The sequence below is a fragment of the Microcebus murinus genome, chromosome 8, assembly GCF_040939455.1.
Source record: "Microcebus murinus isolate Inina chromosome 8, M.murinus_Inina_mat1.0, whole genome shotgun sequence".
NCBI lineage: Eukaryota > Metazoa > Chordata > Mammalia > Primates > Cheirogaleidae > Microcebus > Microcebus murinus.
Window position 1 is genome coordinate 20,810,151 of NC_134111.1, and position 14,896 is coordinate 20,825,046.

Below are 14,896 nucleotides of genomic sequence, written 5' to 3' on the forward strand. Positions count from 1 at the left end.
TATGTGTTTTTGTCCTATGCATTTTAAAATATATATTACAACTGTTAAAAATTCAATTTTTTTCTCTCTCTCTTTCTTACTACCCCAAATGCTTGGGTTACTGAAATTTTGGAAAATAAAAAAGTAGGCATTTTAGCAGTTTAACAGGCAAACACAATGAGTAATGACTAATATATGTGTGTGTGTGTGTGTGTGTGTGTGTATATACACACACATATTAACATGTACATGTATTTCTGCATGTACTGGTCAGTGTTTTCTTCTTTAGAGAGAGCTTTTGTTAGAAAATAGTAAGAACACATATTATTGGCAACAAAAGAAAAGAAAAGAAAAGCCCTTTTAATACACATTTGGCCCCAGTGATTTTCCTAGCATGACATGCTACTTGCTGGTGTAAAATGCCAATGTATGTACATTATGTATTAATTTTTAAAATTTTATTCCATACCAAATTTAAATTAATTTTCCCTATCTCTATTAAACATGATGTGAGCTATTGAATGTGCTTATTCATTTTAAAATTATTTCTCTAATTCTTTAATGAACTTGACATTGGAAATTTTTCCTATACCTTCTACCTCCAGATCTCTCACAATTTGAAAGTAAAGTAAATAAAAATTGGAATAGCCATTCACCGTCTTCACAGTGATTTGTGTAATAAATGGATCTTGCCGCAAAATACTTGCTTTAGGTAAATCTGGTGGGGAAATGACAGCACTAACAAATTATTTTATTACTTGTTTATAACTTCAAAATCCTTTACCAGGTTTTAGAGATAATTTATGGTTTATTACCTTAGGGTCATTTTATGACAGTGAATGTGGTTTTCCTGACATAAAAATGCCATACAGTAACTAAATGAATATATAATAGGTGTCTCAACCAAAAGAAATGAAAACTTAGTTCTAACGGGCTTGCATTCTGAAGGGAAAATGGTCAAGAAAGTAAATTGAACTGACAAGGTGATGTAAACTGTAGATGGAAGACTGTTACTTCATTAACTTAGCAAAAGACTTTGACCCCTCACAGTATCTGTAATAGTTTAGCAGTGTGAGCTACTTGGCCTCTTTGCTTCAAATGTCATTTTCCTACAGATTTCTGGAAATAGCTTAGCACACCACCAAGTTATCCTGTATGTGACTAGCTAAAGCTGTGTTATGAAAATGCCAAGAGTGGATATTAAGAAGCTTTGTTGCTTCAATTTATTATGGAAAGAAAAGAACACAAAAACAGCAGTATTTCCCCAGTACTGACTGGGTGGGAACCTGTCACTCTCCTCTAACTAGGAGACACATAACGGCACCACGCCATCACACATATTGTCATTGTTAAGAGAAAGCAGAATTCTAAAGGCATTTAATTCAGCCCAGGCACATACCAGGATGCAGGAGCCATGAGAAGTCATAGCAAACACTTTGTGGATCATTCACTCTGTGCCAACCACTAGCATAAGCTTTTTATACGAATCATCTGGTTTACGCTGCATAATAATACTAGTATCCTCCTTTTATGGGCTGAGTAAATAAAGGCAGACAAAAGTTAAGTAAGTTACTTAGAGTCACACCGCAGGTGGCAGAGCTAGAATTTGAACCTATACTGTGTCACTCCAGGACTCTCCTCTTAACAATGGCCAATACATCTTAATTAGGGCTTCCTAAATGCCCGACCTGGAAATTCAGCCTGTTAACTTGCCCATCTGTTCAGCTCCTCCTCCTCAGTCTCTTTAATACCAGCCCTAACACTGAAAGGCTGAGCGCTCCTTTAAATGAAAGGGCACGTAGATTTCTAAGCAGCCAGAAAGTCCTAAGTTTTCTGCTTGATATTTTTAGAAGTGTATTCCTTAGAAGGCTGATCCTTTCCCAGCCCTACAGGACAATTAGAACTTGTCAGCTGAACACGCGGTGCATTATTCTCCCCCTTTAACTCTGTCGCATTTGCGTTTCCTTATCGCAGTCCACAGGCAGTTACTGATCTGATTGTTAAACAGGCACTTTCCCCCTGCTGCTCCTGCCCGCCCGTGCAGGAGCTCTAATCTGTTCCGACCAGTTCAGCTCCATCCATTTTGGGGTGACTGGAGTGACGCCAAGCTGCAAAGGGTCTTTGTGCTCTTTGTCTTCTGCCTCTGACTTCTTCCCTGCTACCCACGGGAGCTTCCGCGGTGCTCTCATCTTTCCCTCCTAGAAATCATGCATCGGGATACGTTTCCTGCCAGGGACCCTGAAAGCAGTCTGAAGCTGCAGCCCTTTTCCTCCTGTGCCCTCCAGGCATCCAGGCCCTTGGAGCAAAACTAAAGCTTGCAGAAACAAACCTGTCTGGTTTTCACAGCCCTTGGAAGCGGCCTCTGTAGACTTGGCAGGGGCTTCCAAAATCACTCTGGAGAGAGGAAGGAGATGCAGGAGGAAAGATAACAGTAAAGTCATTATGCTTCCTCTCCCACTGGTTGCCTCATCAAATCTAGAAAGTGCTAAAGCGATCTATCCAATTAGGCCAGAGAGTTTGCTAGTAGATTCTACCACGCTAAAAAGGGATCTCACTTAGTTTATTATTTCCAGGTTACTTCTTGTTACTAAGCAGGCTGCTAAATTCAATCAAATATTAATATAAAAATAACAGAGTAATTAAGTCAAGCATCTGATAGGCCTATTGCTTTTAGCTAATTGGTATGAAGGAGTTCGGACAATTATTACTTGCATATTAGTCACCTGGACCTGGGGACCAGGTTGCCAGTGATTTTATTTCAGATTGTATCTGGGTGAAATAGCCCGAATTTCTGCTCAAATAATAAGCTATGAACTCTATTAAGAAGTTTCTTTTTGGTCTTTCTTTCTTTCTTTCTTTCTTTCTTTCTTTCTTTCTTTCTTTCTTTCTTTCTTTCTTTCTTTCTTTCTTTCTTCTTTCTTTCTTTCTTTCTTGACACAGTCTCTGTTGCCCAGGCTAGAGTGAGTGCCATGGTCAGCCTAGCTCACAGCAACCTCAAACTCCTGGGCTCAAGCAATCCTCCTGCCTCAGCCTCCCAAGTAGCTGGGACTACATGCATGTGCCACCATGCCCGGCTAATTTTTTCTATAAATAATAGTTGGCCAATTAATTTCTTTATATTTATAGTAGAGATGGGGTCTTGCTCTTGCTCAGGCTGGTTTCGAACTCCTGACCTTGAGCAATCCACCTGCCTCGGCCTCCCAGAGTGCTAGGGTTACAGGCGTGAGCCACCGTGCCGGCCATGAAGTTTATTTTCATTAAACCCTTAAAACTCAAAATGGGGCTGAAGCTCTCCTGATAGCCTGACGTGACAGGAGGCGACAGGAGTGAGAACCCACCGTTCTGTGGAAGCACACCACCTTACACTCAGAAGTTCCCCCAATTTGTTGCTCTCCCTTGTAGAGTGCCAGACTGAGATGAGATACCTCATTTGCCTGTGGTCTTTGGCTTACAACAGTATCTTTCATCTACTTGTAATTTAAATTGGCTACTACACTTTTGCAAATAAAACTAGCATAGGTAGTGAGAGTACAGCTAAGTGCCTTGATGGCATGGAGCTTCACGCTGAAGGTGACCAGCAATGGCTGTATTAAAATGCAAAGGCTGTCACTGAAAGGAAAGGCTGTTAGTCCCTGAATGATCTCATCTACATGCTATGGCTTCTCAGGAGCGGCGAGCACAGGCCCCGTGCACTGTGGTCTTTTTTAAACGATGTAAAGACACTGAAAAGTATATATTTTTTTTCCTTCCTCAAAGGAATAGACATGAATATGAAGGAGAGTGTTTAGGAAATGCATTCATTTTAAGGAAAGTGCTATCCAACTGAGAGGCTGGGATGATAAATGGAGTGAATGTCTGTTTTGTGTCTGTGAATTTACATATTCAAAAGAACCCAGAAGCCCTGAATTTGCTTCCATGAAAAGATGCTAGATGCATGTAGGCTTGGGCTATGAAATGGTATGTCTGTAGGAGAGCCCGCGAGCTGCGGGTTCTGAATACAAGCCTGTAAGAATGTGTCGCATTGAGGCACCTGTCTCTAAATGCTCTTAGAAGTATTGATAATAGAGGCTGAATCTGAAAGTTTGGTCTTGTACAAAGTATGCAATGCCATATTTCTTGGACAGCCCCATACATAATACAGGCCATAGAATAAAAGAGGGAGGCCTCAGGCTACTGCTGCTGAGGCAAAGGCATTATTAGTTTATAAAGGAAGGGTTTTGCTGTCCATGTGCCTGCAGTTAGGAGCCTGTTTTATTGTCCACACTTTATTTTTTTTTAATCTATAACTTAGGGATAGTCAGTGAACTTCTAAAATTCCTTGGCTGGGAATACACCAGCCTATAACCCTATAAGCCTACAGGCCAGAGGTTTTTAGTTGTCTTAATCTCCAATCAACATCAGAGCCCTTAAAAGTGAACATACTAGATGCTGAAGTGGCTTTTTGTCAATGAACTGAGTGGTGTTTCAGATGGATGTGGAAGGGAATTACTGTTCTGGGCATCGTGTCCTGCTCTGACACCTTGGTAAGAATAGAGAACAAGACTCAGCAAATCCAATAGGCTTAATCCTACAGAATGCACTTTTAGACTCTGGCTTCTGAAATTAAACCTGTATTTATTTTACCACTGTATTAGAGTTCTCCAGAGAAACAGACCCAGTAAAGTGTGTGTGTGTGTGTGTGTAGAGTAAATGAGGGGGGCAGAGAGAGAGAAAGAAACAGGAAGAGAGAGATTTTTCCTATGGAATTGATTCTTGAGATCTTGGATCTGACATATCCCAAGATCTGCAGCTGGCAGCCTTGAGACCCAAGTAAAGATGATATTTCAACTTCAGTCCGAAGACAGGGGGAAAAAGAAAAACGAATAAACAAACAAAAAGCAAAGAAAAAGAAACCATATTCCAGTCCCAAAATGGTCAGGTAGGAGGAATTCCCTCTGATTTGAGGGAGGATCGGGCTTTTGTTGCATGTATGGCTTCAGCAGAATGGATGAGGCCCACCAGCATGGGGTGGTGGTGGGGGGGTGCATCTGCTTTCCTCAGTTATCAACTTAAATGTTAAACTCACCCAAAACGCCCAGAATAATGCTTGAACAAGTATTTAGGCACCCTGTGGCTCAGTCAGGTTGACACAAAATTAACTATCACACCACCTATCGGAGAAATTTAACATGTGCTCCAGCCACCCTGTTGAGTGAATACTGCCTCTAGAATGATCTCTCATTTGTGTCTAGCGATCATGTAAGATGATGTTGGAACAAGGAAATGGACAGAGGCCTGGGACCTCATCAATGTTACTGAAAGTGGACTCTGATTATTTTTGTACATGCTCGCTAAGAAATGTTGGTGTGTGTGGGAGGATCTGCTTCTTGCATTATAACCTACTCTCTGGGAGCGACACTGCATGGGAGGAGAGCTACGGCTCTCAGCTGTCTCTAGATGACTGGAGACTGCTCAGTGTCAACCCCAAAGAATCTCATAATTGTGTAATCTCATATTGCATTGGCTTAGGCCAGACTGCAGCACATTTTCAATAAAGCCTCTGTGCAGAAAATGATTTTTTTTCTACAAAGAGATTTCTAAATGCCCTTCCCATCTCAACAGCACTCGGGACAGGACAGATATTGCAGAGAAGACACAGGCGACAGACAGCACAGCCCCAGGCCTCAAGTAGAAAGTAGAGGCTTGCAGAATCCCAAGGCTATTTTTGATAATATTAAAAAAAACAAGAAGTTAGCATTGAGCAGAGGCCATAGTAACAAAATACACTTCTGTGGAAATCAACTGCTGAAAGGCTATCCCACAAGCAAAGAAAGAAACAAAATAAAGCCTTTGGAACCCAAATAAAGAAGCAGGCATTGGAGCGCACACAAAAAGAGAACCCGGAAAAAAGATCAGCGATAGCCCCTTATTGCATTCTCAGAGATCATTATCAGTTCCACGTTTATTGTCTTTTCTTTTGTCCTCCCACATATTCCCCAATTAAAATACCCTCCGTGTTCTCTTAGGGGATGAATGGAAATCATCTTATAAAATCAGAGTCAAGATTCTGGTGCCCAGAGTAGACTAGACAGGTGAGCAGCTGTGAGCCCTGATAAACATAGCACAGGACATGTAATCAAATGCAGGCCTAATGAGGCATAGTTCTGTTCCTGTTACTCTACCAAAGTAAAGAACAATAGTCCAACAAAGAAAATTAATGATGGTTCCAAAGGAATATGTATTTCACTCAAGACTGTACTTTTTTAACCTTCTGGAAACAAAATTTCTGAAATATTTTATATTTACCATTTCTTTGGCTGAAGAGTCCTCAGCAGGGTTGAAAAGTGAAGAAAACTGTAGAATTACTTTATATGTTGCCCGCTTAACTGGCTTTATAATGCAATCCGTGTTTTGAGCCTTAAGAGAGTTGCTTTTGGAAGATACAATAGCTCTAATCAAACTTGCAGTATTTGCTCTGGGAAATCACTATATCCATGTCTAAAATTACATTCAGATGGAGAATAGTAGGTAGTTTCCTCCCTATAATAGTCTTTTGTGTGCTTGACGTCTCTTGTTCAATCTATATTCAGCCTTCTCCTTATTTCTTCATATCTTATCTCCTATGGACAGTTGGGGTTTATTTGGATTATTAATGTCTCTTTTTCAGGGACATTTTTCCCTATGACGCTATTTCTTTTTCTGTTGTGAGCTCATAAAGTTAATCTAAACACAGGGGCACTATTGACATTAAGGGAAATATTTGTTCAGAAGATAACCCCATGAGACATGGGAAAAAAAATTAACCTTCCAGGCAGATTCAAAGAGTCATATTAGTATGAAGATTTTCGTTTTATGAAAAAAATCAAAACAGGTTTGATTTCAGGTGTCATTTTTTTCATAAGTTGGTGATACCAAAGTTGAATATGTTTTTATGTGTGGAATTTATTCCAGGTTCTCAGAAACAGTGAGCATATCTCTGTATATTGAGTTGAGATGGCAAACACACTTTGGGCTTTTTGCATTGTAACTAAATTATATATCTGGAGTTTTATCTCCTCAGCAAGATAAGCTTTTCTATTACATATAAGTCCATATGCAAGAATTGGTAAGATTAGTAAAGAGAAAAAAGCATCTGAGCATTTTGATAGTACTGGCAGGGGAAATACAGCTGATGAATAGGAGAAAAAAACTTTCTGAACAACATTGGTAGAAACTCGATTTCTCTTCTACCGTAAGTTTCTTAGGTTCCGGCTGTTTCTGACAATTCAAGAGATGGGAGCTCTCTGCCCATTCTGGAATCTGCTAAAAAAAAGAAAATCAAATACATGTAACTATATTTATTCTCTTTATAGCAACCACTAAAATCACTGAATTAGCAACAAAAAATCGTTGCTCAATAAAATGTTAATTTGCAAATGCCGCTATAGTAAATCCAAAGTCATTTTTTACCCTTACATCTTATCCTATAAACAATTTGTCATTAATTTCAGGTTTTCTTTCTTCTTTAAAATGTCTGTCAGATTTTATTTTCTTTTTTGTTAGGCCTTAGGATTGCACTGCTGTGTTAACAACAACAATAACAATAAACAACTTTAGTGTGTCTCCCTGCCTCAATCTCTACACTTTGACCGGTAAATATTTGCAGATTAATTTAAGGCTCAAGTTCAGCTATCCCTATTGTCTACGAGAACATAAAGTACAAATTAACTTTATATTTAAAACACATCTCTTGTGAGAAGTAAATAGTTGGGTCTTACTTTTTATCTAAACTGACAAGTTCTGCCTTTTAACTGGAGTCTAGGCAGGGCGCCGTGGCTCATGCCTTCAATCCTAGCACTCTGGGAGACCGAGGCTGACGGAATCTCAAGGTCAGGAGTTTGAAACTAGCCTGAGCAAGAGCGAGACCCCGTCTCTACTAAAAATAGAAAGAAATTAATTGGCCAACTAAAAATATATATGGAAAAAATTAGCCGGGCAGGGTAGCGCATGCCTGTAGTCCCAGCTACTCGGGAGGCGGAGGCGGGAGGATTGCTTAAGCCTAGAGTTTGAAGTTGCTGTGAGCTAGGCTGACACCACAGCACTCTACCCTGGGGAACAGAGTGAGACTCTGTCTCAAAATAATAATAATAATAATAATAATAATTGGAGTCTATATTCCATTTTATGTTAATATGAATGTGTTATATCTGCCACCTGGTATTAGTTTTCTTCTTGGCTCATCTGTTTTTTGTTACTGTTTATTTTTCCTACACAACAGACTGGAAGTTCTGGGGGCCACAAACCGAAAGTAAATCACAGCTGCTAAAGGAGTCATTCTGGTTACTCATGTAGACATCTACAGTAAGGGTTCGGTCTCCGATGAGACTGACTACTTAGACCTGTACTGCTCAGATTGCCACCATTGCTGCCTGGATTCATCATCGCACCAGAAAAGGCAATACTTCTACCAACATAGGTGAGGTAAAAAATAAAGGTCGCTGTGTTTCGGATGCAGAGGTTACTACCACTTGCCCGACTTTTGACCCTGCCAAAAGTTGACTCATTTGTCTTGTGATAAAGGAGACCATATTGTGTAGGGCATAGCTCAGTAGCTCATGGCTCAGTAGCTCAGTAGCTCTCATCCACTCCCATAGATTGACTAGATCACACCTCTGACCTCTCAAGACTAATAGTGGTGCTTTACCACTTGTCTCACTCAATCTTGATATGCTGTTTCTGTTCCTATATAACTGATCGTATTGGGCCACAACTGTGGCCCTTGAAACTGATTTGTGCCATGTATTCAGCCTTCCAGACCAATTGCTGTCTGATAAGTGCTTTTTATCATAAACATTACTTAATAATGAGTTGATTATCAAGGTATTTGATAGGATTTCCACATTCCTTTCCATCCAAATCTAATATTATTGCATGTGCATTGCAACAGCCTCCTTAAAAATTGACTAAACTATTTCTGACTGTGCTTTTAACCTCCTCCTGGTTCACACAGCATAGTAAGGCAGTTTAGTCACTAACTGCAACTGTTCCCAGAAAGGAATCATCTCCTTGTGGCTGTTTCTTTGGTAATAATCAGGACTAAAGGGGTGAGGGGTTATATAAAGCTATCTTGAAAATTCAAGATCTCTCACCAATCATTTCTGGGCATAAAGTGTCATACTTTTCCCTAATGACAAACTCAGGCAATCTTGGTTGGAATACCCTTTTGGTGGCCAAAAGGAGCAAAAGGGATAGAAACTTAATTCTTGTTCAACCACCTGGGTTCTCTTACTGGATCAACATGATCCTAGATCATAGGATCATGACTTCTTTCTTGACAAAATTGTTTTCTGAGTCCCCCTGCAGTGGCCCACCCTTACCAAATCGGGGAACATAATAGGTTTCTGTAAGTTTTATAAAAATGGCCCTTTTATCTCATACTTGACATTTCTGGATGAAAAGTCCAGGTGTAAGCAGGAGATGATTGTGAAAATGGTGACATTACTGATGCTGGAATGGGGCACATTTACTGTGTAGTGGCAGAGTACAACATCCTGTCCTCAGAAGCTAGAACATCTCAGACAAAGGGAGGGACAATGGAAGGAAGTGCATTAATCATTTTTGTTTTACAGGATTGACCCTGGAGTCTTCTTTCACAAAGAAAATGGTCCTGGTTTTGCTCTCCCAAAATATTGTAAGCATTCTAAATTCAGCTGACTGCTTGTTCTACCATACTCCACCAGATATCTGTGACCATGATCACTATCTCCCTTAACCTTACTAAGAAGTCTATTGGAAAAAGTATCCTCTGTGTCTGCCATGTAGAACAGCTGTCAACACATCTGGAGGTCTGCTCTACCCTCACTCTTATAGCCCTTGCTCAGTGTCATGAAGAAAACCAATTCCACCCAACTGGTGGCACAGACAAACAGGGTAGGTTGGACTGACTGCCCTCAAGCAGATTCTCCAAAACAAGAACTTGACTCACCCATTTTAACTGACCTGGACACACAAAGACCTAATGGCCAGACAGGAGATCCTGTAAGGAACCCTGTCAACCTTGGCCTTGACCCATGTAGGATTTACTTTGGGGCGGCTGACAATTATAACCAACACTTTATTTCCAAGGGTACTATGTACATTTGCTTCTTATGTGTAAGCCAGGCATTAACTGACTTCCTCCTAAAAAATATAGTCACTGCACTTTAGAAAACTTTTAAAATATTTAAGAAAAGACCACCAGGAGATCATTTAGCTCTCATATGACTGTGGAAATTTCTCCAAAACCTGGCTACACTCAGTTACTCAGGGGAGATTCCTGGAGAGATAAGTGAGATAAGTGACTCATTATTTAAGCACACCCTGTGAGAAGTTATTCTTACAAGGTGAGTCATCGAAATTTATTCCTAACTTTGTTGAAGTATCAAAAATACCACCTCAGCTCTAGCATGCATTTGGGTCAGCTGTAACTCAAGGGCCAGAGTTGTGATGGGTGGTAGAATTGCCCTAGATATCCTCCTTGTGGGATAAGGTAGAATCTGTATAAAAACTGATACATCTCATTGTACCTAGATTAAGGTTTTGGACCAAGTGGAAAGGTTAATGCAGAAATCCAGTAGGAAAATTACCCCAATTTCTAAGGTAGATCCTGAATTCCATAAGATTCCTGCTTACGGAATTTATTTAGCTGGTTGGGTCCAGCTGGGGAGAATGGTCAATACTGCAGATTGGCCTCCTCCTGCTGCTGTTTGGAGTCCCTGGAGATAGAAGTTTTAAATAAATGATGTATGAAGAAAGTGGTGGAGTTAATCCTAGCCTATCTTATTTAAATTAATGAGAACAGCCAACGGAGTGGCATACTCATGGGGAAATTTACCAGCAGTCAAGACAGAGTAGCAATAAGAGTCACATATTGTTGTGACATAACTCTCCAGGGATCTCTCATATTTCTGTATGTCTTTAAGGAAGGCAGTTACTTCCCTTTATTCTTAACCATCTTTTAAAAGATGTTTGTATAGAGACCAGCCTTGGAAGACAGAGATAGTTTTTTTCCTCTAGATTAAATAGCAAGCTTGTTTACTGTCAAATACAATGAAGATAGCATCTCTTTCTGGAGCAAAAGGCTGATGTGTTTATTGCGCAGTATGAAATATTAGGGTTCTAAGCACAGAGTTCTGTTCCTGCAATACAGCCTACAGCATATGTAATGCTTTCTGGTCCTTTCCACATAGCCCTATGGAAATTGGGACTTGGGTGCCCAGGGCAAAAAAATGCCAATACTCTAGCTATTGCTATTACTATGAGTAATAAACTGTCTATCTTTTCTGAACCGGAAGTCTCATGTAATTTACCAGAATCCATGAAACTGGTGGCAGGCTAACCTGTTAGCTGCAAGTAGAATAAAATCTCAGAGACTTCAGAGTTATTGACAATATAATAAAGTAAAACATTACCCAGCAAGGCTATTACAATTTCTCATACAATAAATACCCTCAGTTTTGGAGATTTTTTGATATAATTTTCTATGCATGTCACAACACTCAGCACAGGGCTGATGTGTAATATAAACTGACAGAGGGATCAGGCAAACTTTTGATAAAATATTATTTACCAGAAGGCCTTAAAATAATGATTCTCAAATATAATTGCATGGTCTAAATAAAATTAATAGCCATTTCTATAATCTTTTTAATGTAATACATGCCAATAAGAACATCAATTCTCATAATCTGAATAAAGTTTTTGCTTAATTTTCCACCCAGCAGATGTCAGCAGTGATCTTGTTGAACTAACAAGGCTAGTTTTGTCTATTTCTTTCTAAAGTTAATTCTTTCCTAATGTATAGAATTTACACTTCAAAAATTCTCATTAGAATTAGAGTTCAATAGTTATACAAAAATTTTGTTAGCATAATAATCCATGACTGCTAAAGATACTATTTTGATATTATGTCAAAAGGCTAATGTTCAAGCTTCATGTATCTAGATGCATTAGCCAGACACTTGAAAGAATTCTCATTTATGGAGAATATACCTGGAATATAATGAGACAATTCCATGAATTTATGTCCTTAAAAATATTTAATTACTTATTTAATCAATAGCATTCTTTCCTTTTCTTTTGTTTTCTTTTTTAGAGGAAATAAAAACCTTTATGGTTTGAAACCCTTGGAAAATCTAAGAAATGTAACACTTGGAGTTATAATATAGAAACATGAAATAATAATGAAATACATGCAAATGAAGTCTTAAATTAGATTTGCTGATTTTTAAGTCCTATTCGCGCCTCTTCTTGACAGCTTTGGGTGGCCAAGACAAAAGTTCATTTCTTCTATTCCCTTTGATAGAGACAGGATGCATGGGGACTTAAGAGAACATGCAATTCTAGCATTCATGTTTGAGAGACAGCACTGCAATGATCAGAAAGATTAATTCAGTTTTAGGATAAAATATTAGGAGTATATTAACAATGAGGTTAACTATACACAGTTTTGAGCTAGACTCTATCCAGTATCACTGACATGTTGGAATACTGCATGAAACAGACATGCAGTATTATACTGCATGTATATATTATACACAGAGAAATAGTCCTTGAGTATGAAAGATGCCTGATAGGGTGATATCTGGTCACAGTCATCTGCAGTGATGGGCACAAAACCTCAAAGAGCACCACTGGGTCTTAATCCGTGACGTAAGGATTATCGTCAATAATGTAGATATTGTCTTCGGCTGGGAGTTGCCTTTCAGCTGCATGTTGCAAAGCTCCAATTTTAGGGTCATTCAATGAAACCATACTTAGTTGTGGCATCTTCTTCCTGATGTAGAAACACTTTTTGGTGATGATAACAACCAAAACAGCAAGCAACACCAAGGCAGAAAGGGAGAGTCCAACATAGAGTCCCTCACTGGTGGCGGTGCTCATCCACATATTTTCTGCTGGGGACACTTGAGTCTGATTGTCATGCCAAAGGCCATCTGAAGACTGTGTCATGGTGCCAGTCCCATCTGTTTTGTAAGAGTCAAATGGTGAAGTGGTGGCCTGGGTCCTTGTTTCCTGCAGTGTTGTAGGCTGGGTTTCTGACGGCTGAGCTGGAGAATGTGACATAGCTACTGGCTTGTGGGTCTGTGTGGGTGATGGCATTGGGGGAGCAGAGGTAGAGGTGCTTGGTGATGATGGAACACTCGTGTCTGTGGCGGTTTAATCTCCAATGATAGGGTGACTTTCACGTCATTGAACCACCCCCTGTGCTCAACATGACAACAGTACAACCCACTGTCAGCCTCAGCTGCATTCTCTATGATCAAAGAGACATTCCCTTTCAAAAGGTCCCCTCTTAGCTCGTAATGATTGTGCTTCTGAAAGGTAGCATGGGACCCATCGGTCCAGACAATTTCATCTGAGCATCCAAATACAGGACATGCCCCTTGGCCCCAGCACATGGACGTGACTGCTCCATCAGCCACTGAGTAGTTCCAATGGAGTGTAACAGGCTGACCCACCACTCCACTCACACAGTAGCAACTATAGTGTCTGTTAGAAGTAGTATGAGGCTTACGATGACCAGGCAAGACTGCATTTTGGGGTCAGCCATAAAGTAAAGAAGAGGTTTACTTTCCAGCTTCTCTTTTACAGGACTCTCTTCTCCCTCTGGATGGAGCTTCCATTAGATTATATTATTACTCAAAATATTGTGTGCCCTTTCCTGTGGTAGGATTATATGGAAGGACTTCAAAAAGCTTATGGAAAAATAAATTAAAATATAAAAATAAAAATACGGACCTTACTTCTGAACATAAGCTTACCAGGTTTAAGATACTTTTGTAAGCCATGACACCAACTGTTTAGTCCATCCCTGAAGAACTGAGGATCCTGGGAATTTAATCATGTCAATGCAGTCCTTCTTACATTATTAGGAGAAGAAAAATGGGTGAAGTGCCCTTTAAAGATATTTTAAGTTTAGGAGACAAAAGAAATCAGGAGAAGACACATCAGGAATGTTAAGTACATGCTTGATGATTTCTCATTGAAACTCTAATGAAACTCACTTTGTTTGATAAGAGGAATGGACAGGAGCTTTGTTGTGGTGGAGAAGGACTCTCTGGTGAAGCTTTCCCATGCATTTTTCTGCTAAAGATTTGCCTAATTTTCTTAATCTACCATTTGATCCAGCAATCCCATTGCTGGGCATCTACCCAAAAGATCCAATGACACTCTACAAAAAAGACACCTGCACTCGAATGTTTATAGCAGCACAATTCATAATTGCAAGGCTGTGGAAACAGCCCAAGTGTCCATCAATCCAAGAATGGATTAATAAAATGTGGTATATGTATACCATGGAGTACTATTCAGCTCTAAGAAACAATGGTGACATAGCACATCTTATATTTTCCTGGTTAGAGCTGGAACCCATACTATTAAGTGAAGTTTCCCAAGAATGGAAAAACAAGCACCACATATACTCACCAGCAAATTGGTATTAACTGAACAGCACCTAAGTGGTCACATAGGTACGACAGTAATAGGGTATTGGGCAGGTGGGAGGGGGGGGAGGGGCAGGTATATACATACATAATGAGTGAGATGTGCACCATCTGGGGGATGGTCATGATGGAGACTCAGACTTTTGGGGGGAGGGGGGAAATGGGCATTTATTGAAACCATAAAATCTGTACCCCCATAATATGCCAAAATAAAAAAAAAACCTACAACGAAGATGCAAAAAATAAAAAGCAATAAATTAAAACACACTACCAGAGAAAATCAGTTTTAACAAAGGAAAACAGGAGGCAAGAAGAGAGAACTGAAAAACAAGCAGAAATCAAACAACAACATGGCAGTAGTAAGTCCTTACCTATTAATAACAAAATTAAATTTTAGTGGACTAAACTCTCTAATCAAAAGACATAGAGTGCCTGAATGGATAACAAAACAAAAGCTAAACATATGTTGTCTACAA

The 14,896-nt window shown here is 39.6% G+C and overlaps 1 pseudogene; it reads right to left on the reverse strand.

The window, feature by feature from the left end:
• Positions 1 to 12,557: 12,557 nt before the first annotated feature.
• Positions 12,558 to 13,513, reverse strand: LOC105857616 (hepatitis A virus cellular receptor 1 pseudogene; annotated as a pseudogene).
• Positions 13,514 to 14,896: the final 1,383 nt, after the last annotated feature.